Raw genomic sequence first — 20,007 nt, 5'->3', positions numbered from 1 at the left:
AAAAAAATTCACCTTCATGTAGATTTCTGACCCAGATGTGAAAAGCTGACTTGGCTGGATTCGTCTAAGCTAGAGAACGGAGCAGAAGAAGGCCCATCATTTTGGGGCTCTGGGGTGAAAACAAAGGACCACCTTTTCCCCTCTGCTCGTATGGACATCCTGCTGAACGCCCTCTCCCCCCTGGACGCACACACCGAGGCGGGGACCTTGCCAGCGTTGGATCTTCCTCTTTGGGGTGGTTTCTACCGGCGGCTCCAGCTGTGTGAGCTTCCCGGCTCTCCCGGGACCCCTATCCCTTCACTTGACCCTCCTCCCGCATCTAGAACCTTCTTTCTCGGCGCTGGAGCAGCGCTCCAACGTCTGCGCCCGTGTCCTTTTCTCGTGGCCTGGCACGCGAGTTCTCTTAACCCTGTTTACACTGGTCTTTTCGCCCAAGGAACGCTACCTTCAGATGCTGCTACACACTCAATGCCTTTCTCCTCACACCTCTTATTTTCCAAAGCCGTCTTCCCAGGGCACGGCTCCCCACGAGGCGCGTGCGGTCAGCATCCTCCCACGGCCGAACCTGTTTCTCAGCTACTCGTCCGGTCCCTCCCAGGACTCCTCCCTGAGGAGAACGGATTAGGTTTACTTTCCTGGTCTCAGAAGTACCACAAGATGGAATGTCTTCCCGGGGCGCCTGGATGGCTCAGTCGGTCGAGTGCCTGACTCTTCTTGATTTCGGCTCAGATCACGATCCCAGGGTCGTGGGATCGAACCCCACGTCAGGCTTGGTGCTGAGCGTGGAGCCTGCTTGAGATTCTCTCTCTCTCTCTGTCTCTCTCTCTCTCTCAAATAAATAAATAAACTTAAAATGGAAAGTAAGTGGACAGTGAGTGAATAGGACTCTGACCCAGGTGCCAAGCTGTCCTGAAAAATGAGCCAAAGGAGACCGTCGAATTTATCAAATTTCCTCACCCTCCAAGACAGGGGGAGTGTGCTCCTCGTGGAGGTATCCTAACGGATGTCAACTTGTCCGATGATGAAAGCTGCCTGAGATGCTCCTAAAAATTCTCCTGGCAAAGAATACCCCATTTAACATACAGGTAATAGAAGAAAACTTGCTCTCAGATCATCAAGATTTGGTGGCATGTGGATTCTTCAATCCTGTGTCTTACGAGCCGCGTCGCTTAATTGTTGAGCATGTGTTTAAGTAGTCAGTTATGGCCGACAACTGACGGCTTAGAATATTTCAGACAGGGACGTATCCACGGGTCAACTTCTAAGTGACTGGGTCCGTTTTACTGGAGCTTGGCAATTTGTCACCTCAGTGTGGTTATCACATCACCACAGGCTTATTCAGTTACAAGTGGCTGCAAGAAAACGCGGGGCCTCCCCCACACGTAAAAATGAAAAACAAACAACAAAAAAAAGGGAACTACGGTGTCCCATTCACTTAAGTGTATTATAGTTTCAAATCGTTCACATGAGGCTTCGTCGTCTTTGAGGCAATGAGTCATCCCGCATTTGCTTTCCTAACTTGGACGATTCAAAGTGATTCTTTCCTAAAGGTTGACTTGTGGTCTCTAAGCGAAAGGCGTGAGGCATGCAGATCAGATGCGAAACTGTCCCTCCTCTTTACTTACGAATCCCTGAAAACAGAGCAAACTAGAAGCAGGCAGGTGAGCACAGCGTCCCGGAACACACGGGCATGTAGCCAGGGTTTTCTCCAATTCCTCCTGTGCCTTTCTTCCCCCCGCAGGGACTCCTGCCCTCTTAGAGATGAGCACTCCCCACCCCACACGGGTGTAAACATACCCCTTGCCTAATAAGTCAGTTGTTTGGCATCTGAATCCATGACCTTGCAGAAAGAAATCGCATTCTATTTAATTAGACTCTCGGGCCATCTCATGAAAGGTCTATCAAATGCCTAACATACCCCAGACCTAGCGATGAGCGCGGGCAGAATCATTTCAACCGGAACTACCACTTCATAATAGGGATGCAGAGGACACGGCACGTGGCGGTCCAGCACGGGTGCGGCGACACCCGTCTCGTCGGGAGAGAGAGGGTGGTCCGGCCATCCCAGTTTGGGGGGCGGGGGGAAAGCTGCAAAACGCCAAGGGGGGGCGGGAGGCAGGCCTGCTGTCTGCAGCACCGAGGGGGGTGCCCAACGAAGTCGTGCCCACGTCCGGGAGGATTTCACCCTCCTAGGATGAGGAACAGACCTTTGCACGTCCCACGTACAGTGGAGTAAGGGCCAATGCAAAACGCATCAGCACCGAAAACGTGAGGGCGCGGCCACATTCGGAGAAAGCACAAAACTGCTTGTGACAGTTGTTCTCACTGATGTGGGACTCGTTTACCTACTGAGAAATTCCTCCTAAGACCCCTCTGGGGCTCTGCACACTTGTCGATACTTCACAAAGAATCTTCACGTAAGCCACCACCTGTGAGCGTCCCAACCCTTCCGACAGGTGGAGCGGGAAAGAATTCCATTTTCTGATGTGGCAAGAACCGTCCAGACAGGTGGACGAAGACCCCGGGCCTGGCAGGCAGCAGCCGAGGAGCGAGAATCCAAATTGATGACCTAACGTGATTAATGAGCTAAGGCATTTCCACCGTGCCCAGCAGCAACCTGATGCCAACCAAAATGCTCAAAGACTTTTTCGGAAACTACACGACAAGCTCAGAACAAACGCCGCTCCACCACAAAAATAATTGTAACGGGGCTGACCTAGTAGGGAGTAAATTCTTCACTTTTCGGAGTGTATACGCTCTTCCAGACGTCTCAACATCACCCCTACAAGATGTTACATAAGTAAATACTCCAGAGGCAAAGAACAAACACACCTCCCCGTAACAACAACAATCAGACCACGTCATGTCTGATTATCCGTAGGACCAGCTGGAAAACTCGCACGCCCGTGCTCTTTTCCAGAAGGTCACGGCATGTCAGCATTAGAAATGCATGGAAGGGGCGCCTGGTTGAGCGTACAACTCTTGATTTCGGCTCAGGTCACGATCTCACGGTTATGAGATCGAGCCCCGCATGGGGCTCCACACTGTGCGTGGAGCCTGCTTCAGATTCTCTCTCTCTCTCTCTCTCTCTCTCTCTCTCTCTCTCTCCCCCTCCCTCTGCCCCTCTCCACCCCCCCCAATAAATAAATAAATAATATAAAAAAGAAATCCTTGGGAAAAGAAACAGGTTCTTTCAAACACGGTCCACTGGGACATCCTTTTTGGTTTCTTACCTTAAAACTATGTCAATACCAAGTTGGAAATTAAAGTTCATCGCCTGGGTTTCCCTAGCCACGTGACATGGCCTTGGAGGCGAACCGACCTGCTCCATGTCAATGACCAGGTTTAAGTAACAGACGCAGCAAATGTCCACGCCACACACAGAAACTATGCCTTTCTTTGAAATGTTTGTGGGACACTCGAAAGAGGGATGCGGTATCAAGCCACCAAAAACAGAAATAAAACTGAGAGGTCCTCAAATTGAAAAAACATTGCTTTCATTTAAAATTTAAAAAAAAAAATTAGAAAAAAGAAAAGGCAGAAACTACACAGGCCACACCCTCTCCCTGCACTGCAGCAAAATTAGTTGAAATGTTCAACAAAATCACCAGGCACTTGGAAGGTGAGGCACCTTTAAGAATATTCAGGCGCAGAGACTGTGGGAGAGGAAAAAGAGAAAAGAGGATTTGGTGTGTTTATGTGTTTGCACTAAGCAAAGAACCATTTAGTTAATTAATTTTTTACAATGCTTATTTATTTATTTATTTTGAGAGAGAGAGAGCGTGTGCATGAACAGGGGACAAGAGGAGAGAATTCCAAGCAGGCTTTGTGCTGTCAGCACAGAGCCCCATGGGGGGCTTGATCCCATGAACCGTGAGATCATGACCTGAGCCGAAATCAGGAGTCAGACCTTTAGCCGACAGAGCCACACAGGCACCCCAACATTTTTTTTTTTATTTTTAAGGACTACTGAAAGAATATTTGTCATAGGTACACATTTGCTCATTGCATGCAGGAAAGAGATCACCGGCTGACCAGCAACCAAACAGTAAGATGTTTTGGCAAAAATGGTTTCTCTCTCCAGACTCCCCAGAATCACCTTTTAGGATGAGGAGGACAATCTCCAACTTTCTTTTTTGTATTTTGGCATAAAAATCAGCTTCACGAGCAGATCTATGGTTGTTCTGCTCAATACTGAACGCTCATTAGCCCATAGCAGCTACTCAGTAAATATCTGTGGAATGAATAATATATACATATTACACACCGTAATATATAGACACACACACATTAAGGGCCTGGCTAAACAGTGGCTGTACCTAAGCACAATGGAATAGTATACGGACATTCAAAATGATGAAGCAGAAACATTTATTTCACACGGCAAGATCTCTCCTCGCCCAATAGTCAATGAAATGGAAGCCGGTGACAAAACGGTTTCTATCGAAGAAACACACCTTTCCTCTCCTCTCAGTCTCTCTCGCTCACACACAACGTTTAAAAATCTGCTTACGAGCCTGACAGACATGAGCCGGTAGAAACTATTTCACGATTATGGGACGTCTCTCAGTATATGTCTAAGATCTGAGAAAAGAGAAAGACATTTTCTCAACTGTGGGTGAACCTGCTTTTGCTTCAGAGTTGCACAGGAAGAATCGTGTCTGCTCCCGGCTGTGCCTGTCCTGCGTGATGACGGTTCCAGGCCGGAGCAAGCTACCTGCCTGATATTCAAAGCAGCCTGAACACGGCAAGGAGCCAGCACGTTTGGGGTTCAGTACTCGTCAGCACCTGTCACCGCACAGTCTGTCAAGGAATAACATTTCTTAACAGTTCCACCGTCCGGTTTCGTATCACATGGAACCGAGCTGCTATAAAGGAATGAAACTCCCAGTGAAACAAACCCAAGAACCGGCAACTGAGCACGGCCCACATTTATCTTACTTTCAAAGCGCGGAAACCATACCCCCAACTTTGCACCACTGAGTAATAATTAACCCCCGGATGGCCAGCGTGTAGGGCAACCAGAAGTAAACACTTAAACGTGTCGTCTGGAAACACGAGCCAATCAAACCTTCTACTTACCTGTGATGACAGCGTCTTGGTGCCGAGCCTGGGTCACCGGGAGCGGTTCCTTCAGGGAGGCAGAGCCTTTCAAGGCAGCCTCGGCAGTAAGAAGGTAAAGGAGGAAATGATGACGATGTGTCCCCTGGATTCTCCCCAACTCTCCACCACCTTGGAAGAGGAAAGTCACCGTGACCCCACTCGGGCAGCAGTGGAAAACCCTGTGCCCCCCGCCCCGCGCGCCCTTTCCCAGGCGGCCCCGGGAGAGGAGGGGGGCTCCCCGGTTTGGGGAGGGGAGCGGGGGGAGCCGGGGCTGGGGTGGGCGTGCAGCCCCGAAGGGCCCGGGGCGCCCCGCCAAATCCGAGACGTTACACCACCGTGGACTTTTCTCAGACAGACGTTTGACACTGACATTGGGGCACGCCGTGCCTCCTTTCAACTTAAGAAGGCGAGGAAAGCACGGGCACGCAGTCGGCCGTCCCGGGTCGGCGTGGGGACAGAGCCCGGCTTCCGGCCCGCACCCCCCGCACCCCCTCCCCCCGGGGCCGCGCGGCCGGGACGCGGGGAGACCCGGGCGCGGAAGCGGCGCGCCGGCCCCGCAGGGCCGGGCTCGGGAGAAACGTGGCGCGGCGCCGCTGCCCTGGGCTCGTCCCGACCGGCCGGGGCGCCGCCTGCGCCGGGGCGCAAAGTGCGGCAGCGACTCCAAGCCGCTCCGCGGGCGAGTTTCTCCCGTCCGCCCGCAGCCGCCGGGCGCGCCGCCTCGGGGGTCCCGGTGTCCCGGCCTGCGGCTACCCAGCCCCGGGGACCCCGGGGGCCTCGGGTGACGCCCCCAGTCGGTGACGCCCCAACTCGACAGCGCCGAGGGAAGGGCGCGCCCGCGGCCCCCGCCCGGGGGGCCTTCCCTCCCGCGGGACGACCTGTGGACACGGCGTCTCCGGGGCCCCGGGCGCTCGGAGCGAGGCCGGGCAGGGGGCGGCCCCCCCCCCCCCCCCCGGGCCCCGGGGATCCCCAGCGGCGGACCCAGCGCGCTCGGCCCGCGCCCCCGGGTCCCGCGCATGCGCCGCCCGGCCCGGCCCCTCCCCTGGCCGCCGCCGCTCCGGGTCCCGAGAAGGGGAGGCCCGGTCCGCGGACCCCCCGCGCGCGCGCGCAGCGGGCCCGCCCCCCCCGAGCACCTGGTGCCCGGTCCCGCCGCCTGCGGGTCCGCCGGGCGAGGCGCGACGGAGGCGGCGCCGGGCAGGGCGCTAGCTGCCGCCGCCTCCGCCCCCGCCGCCCGCTGCCCCCGCCGTGGGGCCGCCGCGTCCCCTGCCCATGCCCGGCGCCGCCTCCCCGGGCCCGTGCCAGCCGCGCCCCCCGCGGCACGCGCCGCCCCCCGGCCCCCCGCCCCGGCCCGGCTGCGCGGGCGGCTCGCGCGGGTGGCCCCCGGAAGCCCCGCCCCGCCCCGGGCCCCCGGCCTTGCCCCGGGCGGGACACACCCCCCTGGCGGCGGCGCCCGATTGGCTGCCCGCCGGGTCGGAGGCGGGGCCGCGGCCCCGGAGACTCCCACCTCGTGCCCGGCGGCGGCCGCCCGGGTGGGGAAACTGAGGCCGGGGTCACCGGGCGGGCGGGTGCCGCGCCACGGGGGGGGGGGGGGGAACAGCGCGTGCGCCTGGGGGTAGGCGCGCGTCCGGGCCCGCGCGCCGGGTGGGGCTGCAGTCGCGGCGGGGGCCGGCGCGAGGCCGCGGGACCCTGGAGGTTCCCGCCCGGCGCCCGGGCCACGCTGGCGAGGCCCCTCCTCCTCCCTCGGGAGCCCTGGCCTCCGCCGAGCCGGTCTAGGCCCGGGCCGAGGCGCGAGCGCCCTGGAGTCTCGGGGTGCCCGGGGTGGGAGGGGGGCGGGGGGGGGGAGGACCGGTCCCGAGGACCCCAGGATTCAACAGAAGGAGAAAGAGAACACGAGCTGGGAGGACGCGTCAACAGGTGGCGGAGGTGCCCCGGCGGGCGGGGGACAGAGAAGGGTGAAGGGCAGCGGGGACAGCGTGGAGAAGCGCTGTCAACTCCGACCACCCGCCCCGCACCCACACCCGCACCCGGACCGAGGGAGAGCCGTGCCCCCTCCCGCCGTGCGTCGCGGGTGAGGGGCTGACTTTGTGCCCAGCCAAGGCGCTGGGCCTCTGCCAGCGCAGGGGGAGGTCGCGGCCCGGCAGCCAATGACGAGGAGCAGGGGAGAGCGCTGCAAAGCTGCTCTGTTTGCGCGGCGACGCACGGAATGCACAAAGCCCCCGGTGCCAGCGCATCAGGACACCCCTCCCTTGGGAACGAAATGTGTGCTATGCCAGCTTCCCTCCCTGCCCTCCCGCTGCTCCTGCCACTGTTCTATTTGTAGCGGCGAGCGCCCAGGAGGACCTGCGCAGGGCAGGATACCCAGCTCCCAACAAATCCCCGCATTACGCGGAGACTCTGGAGCCCAGGCCGTACCTGGCCCTTTCACCCACGTCTCTTCAACTCACCCGTGTTGATGGGCCCCTAGGTGTGGTGAACTTTGCCCCGCCCTGCAGACACCCACATAACCTTCCCGCTCTCAGAGCGACAAGCCCAACTTTTATTACTAACGCAGCTAGGAGCCACACAGCACTGGGTGTCATGGATGTAGCGGTGAGGGAAGTACAGAGCTCATGTCCTCACGAGGACAGCCAAGTTCAAAGACGTCACCTGACACGCTCCAGATCCCAGGCTGTGAAAAACCGAGGATCCAAATGCAGGGGTGTTGGCTTCTCTTCCCAGATCCGCTGTGATGGTCTGGCATAAGCCCCGTTCAACCAGGCAGCTGGAAAGATCTGGTGAAAAATCGTTTCCGGTGAGGACAAAGGAAGCCGGGCTCAACAGAGTAGCGTTTACACCTGGCAGACATGGAGAAATTATATTTTGGGGCTCCCAAGGTTTTAGGGAGACAAATCCTGTTTTTCATGCCTGTGTTCGAAGTTGTCACTTTTGAACCGAGTTGTCACTTTTGAACCGAGTTGTCGCTTCTGAACAACAGCTTCCCCTCCTCTCCCTCCCCCCAGGTACAAACAGCTCCATGAAACAGCTCCAAGCATGGGGGCAGGGGTGTGGGTTCCCGTTTGCCATGAAGAACCCGTCACACACATCCCCCATAGGAGAAACTGTCACAAAGGATACGGCCCCCAGCTCTTGGAAGTCTCTCCCTCCCTCTCTCCTTACCACCAGTGTCGCAGAATGTGAGCCATGCAACAGAACAGAGACGGCTTCCTTTGCAGGACTGAGCGGAAATCTGTATCTTCAGAGACACATTAATGCCCTTGCCAATGTGTCTGCGCCCCACCTGAGTCCCTCTGGAGCCTCACTAAATACTAGGAGTGTTGGGGGTACACAGCTTCTCTTTGGTGCTGATGCCGTTTTAGCATTTCTTGCTTTTTTTTTTTTAATGTTTTTAATGTTGATTTATTTTTGAGGGACAGAGACAGAGTGTGAGTGGGGAAGGGGCAGAGAGAGAGGGAGACACAGCATCCGAAGCAGGCTCCAGGCTCTGAGCTGTCAGCACAGAGCCCGACGCGGGGCTCGAACCCACGGACCGTGAGATCACGACCTGAGCCGAAGTCGGACGCTTAACCACTGAGCCACCCAGGTGCCCCTGTTTTAGCATTCCTACTCACAGTTTCTAATCTTAAAGATGTTCAGAGACATAACTTATTATTGTGCCCACATTACAACCGGGAGGCCAAGGCACAAGAGAAGTCCCTTGTCACATAGGCCAGTTGCAGAGCCCAGGTTAGGAGGTGGGTCTGTGGAACCCACACCCGGTGAGCCGCTCCTGGATGAACCAACTTGCCTGATCTCACCAGAGATGTCGAGGCTCTCCCCTTGGCTTCTGGGGGGAGAATCAGGGTGTTGGGGCATGGGGGGGGGGAGGGAGCTGGACGAGACTCCTGCCACTTGATGCAGGCAGTGGGTTAGACCCTGAACTTGTAAGAAGGTGCCATCAGCCACCTGTGTTTGGAGAGAATGTGAGACCTGACTGCTGGCCCCAAGCCCTGTGGGGGAGAGCACCCCCAGTGGGGCTGGGGGTGCAGGCCAGGGTCTGTCTGTTTGCCCTACAGCTTAGGTAAGCCCTTTTCCAGGAACCGAGGCCTCTACAGGTCACCTGTTTGCCCTTTGTTGATCTGCAAAGCCTCTGATGAGACGGACTTTGTGCTTGGGAGTGTCATCAGCCAGGGCAGTGGCCCCTGATCTCCTGGAAACCTGCCCTCAGGTCAGATGGTGGAAATCGATGGGGGCAGGGAACACAGACAGAGAAAGGGAGAGTTCACTGCTGGCCGGGACAGAGCTGCCCCGTGGCCCGCGGCTGGACCTCGGTGGGAGGCCGACCGAGGGCACGTACGTGGCTGCCGTCCTAGTAATGACAGCAAAGCCTCACGGGTCCAGATGAAGAAGTCTTGTCACGTTAAGGCATGGAACTCACGGCAGTCCCACGAGGCAGCTAGGTTCCTCCCCATTTGACAGATGAAGAAGCCAAGGGCCGGAAATGATATCGTGTGGCTGAGATCTCCAGGAGGGAGCAAGAACCGGGCTGTCAGAGTCCACATCCGTTCTGCCATCTGCACCAGCCCCAGGGTACCCCCAGAGGTGGGCTGTCTGGTCCAGAAGCCAGCGCTCCCCTGGCCCGATAACCCAGCTGTCTCTGGCAGGTGCAGGACCACGGTATTAGGGATCGGTCTCGGCCCCAGCACCGTGGGGGGGCAGAGCATGTGCGGAAGCCCGTGGCAGGAGAGGGGGGCCGTGTTCAAGGGGCGAGACTGGAAATGGCCCAAGACCCGCAGACGTGGCCCGGAGGGGAGTTCGGCTCGATTCCGTCAGATTTGTAAAAATGATAAATGATACGTGCTAACCGATTGCCGTTACTGAACCGGCCCCGGCTGCCGTTTACGGGCTGGCTTTGCTAGAGGCTCCGCCTCAACGTGGGTCTCTGTCTCCATCAATCTGTCTCTGTCGTTCTTGAGAAGCCCGAGGCAGCGATGCTGCCCCCCCCCTCCCTCCCCAGCAGCACTCGCTAGGCCTTCCCCGGATGGCTTCAGCTCCTTAGGATGGGGGCCGGGTCGCTGATGTCTTTTGTCCAGTTTAGAGCAGTGGGCTTGGAGCTTCGGGACCCGTGTGACCCAGTAGGTCGGAGCCTCGCCATAAAGCATGATGGATAGGTGAATTTCCTCGATGGAGGATATTCCACTCTGCCGGATACGGGGTTCGCAATCACCTGAGTCCGGTAGGGAATTACACTGTCGTGGGTGGGCGGGGTCAGGGGGAGTGCAGACATGAGACACGGGATGTTGGACACAAACGCGTTACAAATACAGGGATATATGCACATCACTGCCTCTGCCTCAGACATCCCCGATAACCCCCGTGGAACCAGCAGACATTAGGAATCCAATAGATCTACGGGAGCCTGGGGGGCTCAAGAGGTGGAGCGTCCGACTTCGGCTCAGGTCAAGAGCTCACCGTTTGTAGGTTCGAGCCCCGCGTCGGGCTCCGTGCCGACAGCTCGGAGCCCGGAGCCTGCTTCGGATTCTGTGTCTCCCTCTCTCTCTGCCCCTCCCCACCTCTCCAAAATAAATAAACATTAAAAAATTAAAAGAAAAAAAGGAATCTAACAGATCTAGAGTCAACACCTGGCTCTACCTTTTACTCATACCATAACCTTGGACAAATCACCTGACCTCTGGACCGAACTTCGTCGTCTATAAAACGGGACAGCGATGGTTATCTCCGTGGGCCCTGGGGTGAGAATTAGGAGGGAGTGTGCAGGAAGTCCAGGCACAGGACCTGATAGGCGAGTCGTAGTAGTCGAAATTTGGCGACCACCTGCCTGAGGGCTCTGCCAAGGGTCACCTCCTCCAGGAAGCCTGCTTGGCCTCCATCTCACCGGCAAAGCTGCCCCCACCTCCCCTGTGGCTTTTGTCTCGTCTAGCACTGTCTACAAAGGTGCCCCTCCCCTTGCCTGCCTCACCACTCCAGTGAGCTGGCATTGCCTGGGCCCTCAAACCTCTCCGACAGCAGGCAGCAAACCTCTCCCTCCTGAGACCCTCAGGTCTACCCTGGTATCTGGCTTTTACAGCTGAGTCCTTCTGGCTCGTCGAGGCAGCATGGACCGGAGCCCAAGTAGTATGCAGGCCCCCCCACCCTGCCGGCTTCGGCTGCAAGCCTCCGGACAGAGCTCCCCAATGCAGGGGGTTGGCCCGATGCAGCTCTTCACCCGGCACAGGGGCCGGGACGCACAAGGCTCCCTAAATGTGCAAGAGAACGGCCAGGATGTTCTACGGGCATCTCTAGGCCTTGGTTGTCACTGAAATGAGAAAGTGGACCACAGTCCCCAGTCCTCTGCAGGGACTGACCACGTTTGCCAAATATTCCTGGTCGGCAGAAGACAGGGCCGCAAAGCAAGGGCATTATGGGGTTTGCTGTAAAGCTTCATCTAGTCACTTTAAAGAAATATCCCTTTTTAGGGGCGCCTGGGTGGCTCCGTCGGTTAAGCGGCCGACTTCGGCTCAGGTCACGATCTCGCGGTTCGTGAGTTCAAGCCCCGCGTCGGGCTCTGTGCTGACAGCTCGGAGCCTGGAGCCTGTTTCAGATTCTGTGTCTCCCTCTCTCTCTGCCCTTCCCCCGCTCTCACTCTGTCTCTCTCTCAAAAATGAATAAAAATTTAAAAAAAAATTTTTAAAAATTTTGTCCCTGACAGTATGTACTTTACGCTCTTGTATTGTTATTGAAAATGCCACCCCCCCTTTTTAAAGTTTATTTATTTATTTTGAGAGAGAGAGAGAGAGAGAGAGAGAGAGACCACAAGCTGGGGAGGGGCAGAGAGAAGGAGAGACAGAATCCCAAACAGGCTCCGCACCATCCGCGCAGGGCCCGTTGCGGGGCTGGAACTCACAAACCGTGAGATCACGACCTGAGCCGAGGACAAGAGCCGCCCCCACGTCAGTCCCCAAAGCCGTTTAAAACATTGTTGGTTTGGAAAGCCCAAAGTCCGGGGCCTGCTGGCCCAGATGGGCTCTGTTTACCGGTAAACACAGAGCATGTTGCGAAGGCCTCCTGACATTTTTCCAGTCTTTCTGTGCCCGGCTAGCTCTCTCCTCCAGATTTACTCATGGTATTTATTTGCAAGTCAACATTCTGGGCTGTGTTGGGACTTGCACGTGGAGTATACGATCCTACATGAGGGCCTGATTTTGATCTTTGACAAATCGAGGGAACGGGGTGTGGGCGGCTGGCTGCCTTGGGAGCCCTGGGGAGTTACACCCACGTGGGGGCCTGGCTCACAAGCCATCAGGCAACCTGGGGTGGGGGGAGCAGGGAAAGGTTCCCTCTGCTTGGGAGCCTGGGGTGTGCAGGGCAAGGAGCTGGCTGGAGGCAGAAAGAAGGCTGAATTCCACACGTGCGTGAAGGCGATCACGGGAACGGCCTCTAGAAGGTGATGGTGGCGTGGGGCAGGACGCCAGAGCAGCACCCTGGCGGGTGGGGTTTGTAGATGGCCGGTGGGAAAACCAGACCCCGGGTGGGGTGGTGAGGTGGTGAGGGGACCGTCAACTTACCCCTTCATTTCTCCACATGGAAAAGCAGCATCTGAGCAAAGTGTTAGTGCTGAGTCTAATTTCATGCATTTTTTTAAATATTTATTCATTTTTGAGAGACAGAGGCAGAGCGTGAGCGGGGGAGGAGCAGAGAGAGAGGGAGACACAGAATCCGAGGCAGGCTCCGAGCTCCGAGCCGTCAGCACAGGGCCCGATGCGGGGCTCGAACCACGAGATGGTGATCTAGGCTGAAGCCGGACGCTTAACCGACTGAGCCACCCAGGCGCCCCTAGTGCTGAGTTTAATTTTAAAACAACCCTCCCCCACCCCAGAAAACACAATCTAGTATGGCTAAGCAGGTGCCCAGGACTGGGCTGGCGCTTTCCACACAGGACTCCTGTTTCACTGGCCGGCGACCCCCTGATTTCCCCGTGCGAGAGCAAGGCAGTCTCTGGGCTCCTGCAGACTTGCCAGAAAGTTCCCCCACGCCACCTTGTTTCCCACTCTCTGGTGTGTGTGGCCTTCGGGCCCCCTGCTTCACACGAGGGAGAGCCTCCCATTAGAAACCTGGTACCTTGACTTCTGTCCTCACATGTCCCGCTCCGCCAAGGTCAAGGCCCAAACTTTCCAGATTGGCAAAGGCCCTCAGGACAAAAAGGCTGTTGCAACCTCTCTCCTTGCCTGCTGTCCCTCCCACGCCAAACTTGGCCTGGAGGTGTGCCACTATTTTGGCCACTTTTAGAGGTTTTTAACATAATTTGTAAGCACTTTAATTTTTTTTTAATGTTTATTTTTGAGACAGAGAGAGAGAGAGAGAGAGAGAGCGCACGAGTGGGGTAGGGGCAGAGAGAGAGACACACAGAATCCGAAGCAGGCTCCAGGCTCCGAGCTGTCAGCACAGAGCCCGACGCGGGGCTCGAACTCACAAATGGTGAGATCATGACCTGAGCCGAACTCGGACACTCAACTGACTGAGCCACCCAGACACCCCAGCATTTTTTAATACATTTTTAAAAACTTATTTCTAGAGAGAGAATTGATCCAAGTAACCTTGCCCGCCATTGCCTCAATCATCGATGATATTTATGTATCTTTTGGTTCAGATGCTAAGCACGGGGACCTGGCTGGGTGTCCCTTATGCTGGGTGCATCCCTGCCTTGCCTGGCACGGGAGCAGTGGTCACTAATCAGGGGTTACACCTTAAGAGTGGCGTCGATCCGGAGCAAAGCAGTTCACTGCCGTCCTTCCTGGACAGAGGGTCAGGTGCCCGGGCTCTCTCCTTGCTTGGCTGCCCAGTGGGGTCATCGACGACATGCCCACTGTGCACAGGGCACTTGGGCCTCAAGTGGGCCTGCAGGCTTGTGGTCTGCTCCCTGCTCCCAGGGTTGGCAGCCACAGAGGGGCTGAGCCACAGCCCTGAGCCGCCAGCCCGGGAGCCGCGGGCCTGGCCCCAGCGCCCGCCGGCCCGGCTCACGTGTCCTTGCTTTTTCCACTGTGCCCACCGCTCCCCTCCTGGGCTCTGTGACCTTGGACAGCCACAACCGCCCTACGTCCGTTCCTGACTGTAAACTGAGAGGCCGGGCTGGCTGATCTCAAACGTCCCCCGCCAGCTGGGGACTCTGAGTCGTGCCTGGGGTTGTGACTGGGACATGCCCCAGGAGCCAGCTGCCAGGGCCCACGAGGGAGGCATTTTTTCCTGCCTCGCTGGGGGGGAGCAGACACATGACTATCCGGGCTGAGCACTTGCCGTGAATGACGATCAGTGGCTCGTGCTCTGTGCTTTGGAAATGTGTTCGGGACCGACCTCCAGGCCTGGGATCATCGGAGCCTGTGGCCTGGTTGGGGAACCAGCTCCCTTTTCTGCTGGCACCCCCCGGGCCAAGGCAGGTCAGCGGGAAGCCACCCAGCTCTGTCTCCTGCAAACACAGAGTAGGAGGGCGGCTCCGCGTCGTGTCCCAATCACATCCCACGGAGGGGACACTCACTGTGGCCGTCCAGCTTGCTCTTCCCGTGGGTCTCCCAGTCGCTTGCTGCTTTGGTCCAAAAATAGCGCTTCTTGCTGGAACCAGCGGAGGTGATAGATCCTGCCATAGGATGGAGGGGTTCCTGGATGGGGCGTGCTCTGGCGGCACAGCGGGAACCCGGGGCTGGGTTGTCCTCACTCGGGCACCCGGGTGTTAGGGAAACAGGAGGCCGGTTCCCACCCAGACCGGGGCCTCCTTGCCCAGTCGCTTCGGCCCCCTCCGGAAGGGAACCTGAGAGGTCGGCCCGTGGCAGAGCGGGGCGGGGGTAGCTCTTGGCAGGACCCGAGGTCCCGCTGGAACTTTCTGGACTGGGGGAAAGGGCAGGACCCCCCGTGGAATCCTCACTGGGCCCCCCGGGGCCGGGTACGGGCCCTGAAAGGAAGACTCAGCCAGCCGTGTGCGTGACACGGGGCTCACCCTGAGAGAGGCTCCCCGTCCTTAGCACCCTTTCGTTCAGGGCACCGAGGTCGTGCTGGGTCTGAGCTCCAGCGCCGGCCTCACCCCTCAGCGATTCTCTCTCCTCGCGGGGAGAACTGAGGCCGCCCTGGAGGGTCACTGCCAGAGTCAGAGGCAACGAAGACCAGCCTGGCCCAGTCAAAAGGCTCCCGGCCCTGACTCCTCCCCCAGCCGCCTGCACAGCCCTTTCACGTGGGCCCTCGTTTCTCCCTTCCCTTATCCACCAGCCGCCAGGCTCTGACCCACCCTCTCACCACATCCCTGAGGGCCAGGGTCACATCCCCGCGTCTCTGCCCAGCCTCCCCACTCGCAATCCGATGTGCCACACTAGCTTTTCCTTGCGCAGGGCACCTCCTCTTTCAGGAAGGCCTCCCTGATCTCCTCTCTCTGGGCCCTGTTTCTCCACTGTGTTTCATCAGCCCCAGGGCCTCTGTTGATCTTCCTGGGTCCTACATGCCTGTTTCCTAGTCTATCTCCGCGAGACTGGAAGCTTCTTGGGGTTTAGGATCTTATCTGAGGTTATTAATAAAAACAAGAACAGCACAGGGGCGCCTGGGTGGCTCAGTCGGTTAAGCATCCAACTTGCTCAGGTCATGAGCTCGCGGTTCGTGAGTTCAAGCCCCGTGTCGAGCTCTGTGCTAACAGCTCAGAGCCTGGAGCCTGTTTGGGACTCTGTGTCTCCCTCTCTCCCTGCCCCTCCCCTGCCCCCCCCCCTCTCTCTCTCTCTCAGGAAATGAATAAACATTAAAAAAAAATTTTTTTTTAATGACAGTATAAAAAAATTACCCTTTTTTTTTTTTGGTATTTTGCCTCCTACATGTTCAGATTTAACAAGGCCCAGCTATTTTGTGCAGGAGTCTCTCTAGTACTGCAATATTATTTTGTAATGAAATCTATCACATAGGTGCTGTGTAATTTTGCCTGTTTTTATGGTGATACATATGACATCAACTGTGTTCGAATAAACTTTTTATTTTTTTACACAGTCATTTTTTTTGTTGGGGTAAAATATTCATCAGATAAAGTTTACCATTTCTAAGTGTGTGGTTCCATGGCATGAACTTCCATATCGCCGCGCAAACGTTACCACGGTCTGTCTCCTTTCCTCTTTGCCAACAGAAACTCTGTCCCCACGAAACACTCACTCCCCACTTCCCATTCAGGAGTTTTAGTTGCTGTAAAAGAGATTTTGGAACATTCGGTGGAATCAGAGATCTGCGGCTGAGATAGGGTCCCATCAGGGTTAACTTCCTGATGCGAAATACTGCTGTGGTTGTGGAGGACAGACATTCCCAAAGATTTTGTTTTCGTGACTCCTTTGCGCTCTTAAAAGCTATTGAGAACCCCAAGACATTTTGCTTACGTGGGCTATCCTCGTCGATATTTCCAAGGATTCGAATTAAAATGAAAAAAAACCACCAAACCCCTTTAAATATTTACTAATTCATATAAAAATAAGAAGCCCTGCATATATGAAATTTAAAACATTTTTTACACACTGATTATATTCTTCAGAGCCCCCCCAAGTTGTTTAAAGCATTTTTGTAAGGCTCTTGAACGTCTGGTTTACTAGGCAGTGGCTGGGATCTCACCAGCTTCTGCGTCTTGTCTGCTGCCTCGTGTTGTTTCTGGCGATACCTGTGAAGAAAATCTTAGCCTCACGCATGGTCGGGGAGAGAGGCGATTTAATAGTTTTTTCAGGTAAGTGTGGGTATTTGATCCTGAACCTAAATTCAGCAAATGAGTGTTTCTTTTCAATTTTTCTTTTTAAATTTTCTTGATAATTTAATTTTAGAGACAGCACGAGCAAGGGGGGTGGGAAGAGAGAGAGAGAGAGAGAGTGAGAATGAATCCCAAGCAGGCTCCACGCTCAAAAGGAGCCCCACACAGGACAGGGCTCAATCCCACGCCCCTGGGATCATGAGTTGAGCTGAAATCAAGAGTCGGACGCTCAGCCAACTGAGCCGTGGTTCCCCTGCTGTGGCTCCTGAATGGTGGATACGCTACCCCGGAGGGAAAGCCAGTCTGCACCCCAGAGCCCATGGGCCCACCTCCCAGAGGACTTCCCGCCACCTGGGCAGGCCCCTTGGGTGGCGCTGCATTGGCAAGACCCAGGGAGATGCCCTGGTTCAACCCGCCCTCCAACCCCCCGTTATGCGGGTGAGGAGACAGTGGCCCGGGGAAGGACCGGCCAGCTGGGGAGGCCCGCCTCCTGGCTCACTGCCGTTTCCACACCTTCTGGCAAACGCCAAGTGATGTAGGTACAGGCAATGTTTCCGGAACCTCCTATGTAGCTACGGAGGGACTGGCCACTTGGGTCAGCGGTCAGGACACCGTCCACCTGTCCGTCACCCCTTCCTGAGGGCACCGTTTCTTGCACAGGCCCCTGTCGCGTGGTGGGGGGTGGGAGGGCAAGGAGGAGGTCCCCATCGCCTTGGTCCGCATAGGGCTTTTCCTTGGATTTGACCGGTTTACAAGAAAGGCCTGGAGTGTCCTTCCGTGTCAGGTCCTCCCATGTCCTGCGATGTCAGAGGCGTGGAATGCGCACTTGTTGGATGACGAATCATCTGTTGGTCGACTGGTGGACGAGAGATAGAAATCAGAATTTCTACCCCCTGGCTGTCTCAAAGCCATTTTGCTCTGTTAACATATAATGGAAGGGGTATTTATTTCAAAACAGTAACAAGAACTTGGCCCCTGCAGGCTGTGTGACCTTGCCCCGGTGGGCACAGCCAGCCCCCAGCCGCGGGAGGGAAGGGCCCCTGGAGGCCAAGCCTGGCACCTGAGTGAGCTACTCCAGCTGCTTCGGCCGCTGCCCCCAGGGCAGAGCTGGGAGCTCCCCGAGGCCCAGTCTCTACCTCCTCCTCCAGCAGGGGAGAAAAAGAGGGGAGGGCTGCGGGACTCTGCAGGGGGGTGGAGGTTACATGGCCCTCTCAGCTCAGGACCCCGCAAACCACCCAGGGCGCGTACACGCGTGTGTGCCTGCCTGCGTGACTGTGTGTGGTACACGCCTGTGTGCAAACGTGCACGTCTGTGAGTATATTCTGTGCTCGAGCACGTGCACGGATGCAATGGTGTGCCTGCAAGCCCGTGTGCGTGAGCATACGCACCTGTATGCACGTGTGTGCCCTGTCTGTGTGCGTGTGCACGTGCATGTATTTGCGTGTGGTGTGCATTCACAGCTGTGCATGTGAGCCTATTTGTGGGCGTTCACGTCTCCATGTGTGCACACGGGTGAGTGTTTCGTTTCCTCCCTGGGGCCCCCCTGAGTGCTGTGGAAATTTGGGGGGGGGTGTGCAAAGGCAGGCCTGGAGAGAGCGGCTGGCTTGGGCCTGGTCCTGCCCTTTACTCACCCACAGTCTGCTCAGATCAGAGGACCTTGGGACCTTGCACCCTGCAAAGCCATGGTCAGCCGGGTAGGATATGCTTCCCAGGAAGACGCTGCCAGCACCTTTGACCGTCTCTGTTTGCTTATTTCCATCTTGACCTCATCTTGCCTGTGTTTTTTTTGGTTTCTAGCCCGTTCTAAGAGCCAGCCGCAATGCTGTCCCTGGGGGACCTCCATCTTCCAGTTGCACAGGGAAGCGTCCCCACCCCTGGAGGGAGCCAGGTGCAGCTTGCTCCAGGCCTGACTTCGGGGAGACGCCCTTCCCTGGTGATCCACCTTCCCCCCGTGGCCACTGAGGTCGCTGCCTGGCGTCCTTCCCCCTGGGCCCTGGGGGGCATGTCTTTAAGGCTCAACCATAATGCGAACAGAACAGCCATCGGTTTCCCTATCATTTGCTCCACCGGAAACAAAGACAGGATTGTAAGGGCTTGTGGGAAAGGGCAGCAGTTCGTGTGGCACAAAGAATTTATTTTTTCCTTCCCTGATCTGAGCCCTATCACCAGGCCCCTGGCTGCCTGGGAAGCTGCTGTGGGAGAAGGCTGCTCAGGTGGTGTGGGTGGCCCCTGTTGCCCCCAGTGTGCCTCGGGGGCGTCTGTTCTGTTCTGGGACATCCCAGTCCTCCCACATACATGTCTGTCCTCCCTCCAGACACTGGTCTCTCTGGGCCTCCTCCTCCAGCCTCCTCACTGGGTTCTGGGGTCTCGCCTCTGGCCTTAAGCACTAGCCCCTGTTGCTCTGGGCTGTGTCCCGGGCAGATCTTCTCCTCTTCCCCGTCGTGTCCCCCTCCTGATGCTCCCCAATCCCTGTCTGGCTCCACAGAACCCCTCAGGAGGGAGCCTGGCACCCCACTGCCCCGGCACACGCCCCCCCAGCTTCAGCCAGGCTCCTCACAGGTGCCTCTCTCATCACCTCCTTGCCCGGCTGAGTCACCACCTGACCCACCCCCCCCCCGACACCGCGCTGCCCCTGCACCCCCTCCCCCCGAAAGCACTTTGATTCCTCACTGCTGCCTAAAGTGCCCCGCAGACTTTGGTGTTGTGCAGGAGAAAGTGCCTCTCAAGGGCTGGGGGTTTGCATGCAGGGGGCACACGGGGAGGAGGAGGGACAGGAGGAAGGCGACCCCGAGGGGAGCCAGGCCAGGGGGCAGCGCACTAAGGCTTGGTCATCCGGGCAGTGGGGAGCAGGGTCAGAAAAGTCACTCTGGGGGAGGGGGTCAACTCTGCAGGTGGAGGGGTCAGGGAGGCGACGGCATCGTGAGGACAACAGCACCAGAGGCCTGGGGCCTGCAGGAGGCTGGCAGTCACTTGGCATGGCCGGGGCAGGCTTGGGTCTTACAGAGCTGAGGTGAGGACCGTCAGGGAGCAGGGCACCCGAGGCCAGGGGCAAGTGGCAGGGAGGGCGTTGGAGACAGAGCTCTGCCAGCAAGGCCTGGGGGGAGGAGGGAGGCGGAGGGACGGAGCGGGCTGAACCGATACATTCAGTCCCCAGCTGGCCCCAGCTGGCCCTGTGGCAGGCTGCT

The 20,007-nt window shown here is 57.2% G+C and overlaps 1 protein-coding gene across 1 annotated transcript in view; it reads right to left on the bottom strand.

Moving 5' to 3' along the window:
• The window catches only part of PPARA (peroxisome proliferator activated receptor alpha), a 70,121-nt gene extending 63,825 nt beyond the window's left edge, over positions 1 to 6,296 (bottom strand). The window contains exons 1-2 of the mRNA XM_030320930.1: positions 6,234 to 6,296; positions 5,083 to 5,232 (exon numbers count right to left, since the gene is read on the bottom strand). The gene's annotated coding sequence lies outside the window, so the exon portion shown is untranslated. The remainder of the gene's footprint in view (positions 1 to 5,082; positions 5,233 to 6,233) is intronic.
• Positions 6,297 to 20,007: the final 13,711 nt, after the last annotated feature.

Source organism: Lynx canadensis, chromosome B4 (genome assembly GCF_007474595.2).
Source record: "Lynx canadensis isolate LIC74 chromosome B4, mLynCan4.pri.v2, whole genome shotgun sequence".
NCBI classification, from domain to species: Eukaryota; Metazoa; Chordata; class Mammalia; order Carnivora; family Felidae; genus Lynx; species Lynx canadensis.
The sequence above is the reverse complement of the archived record's forward strand: the minus strand, read 5'-3'. Positions and strand labels throughout refer to the sequence as shown.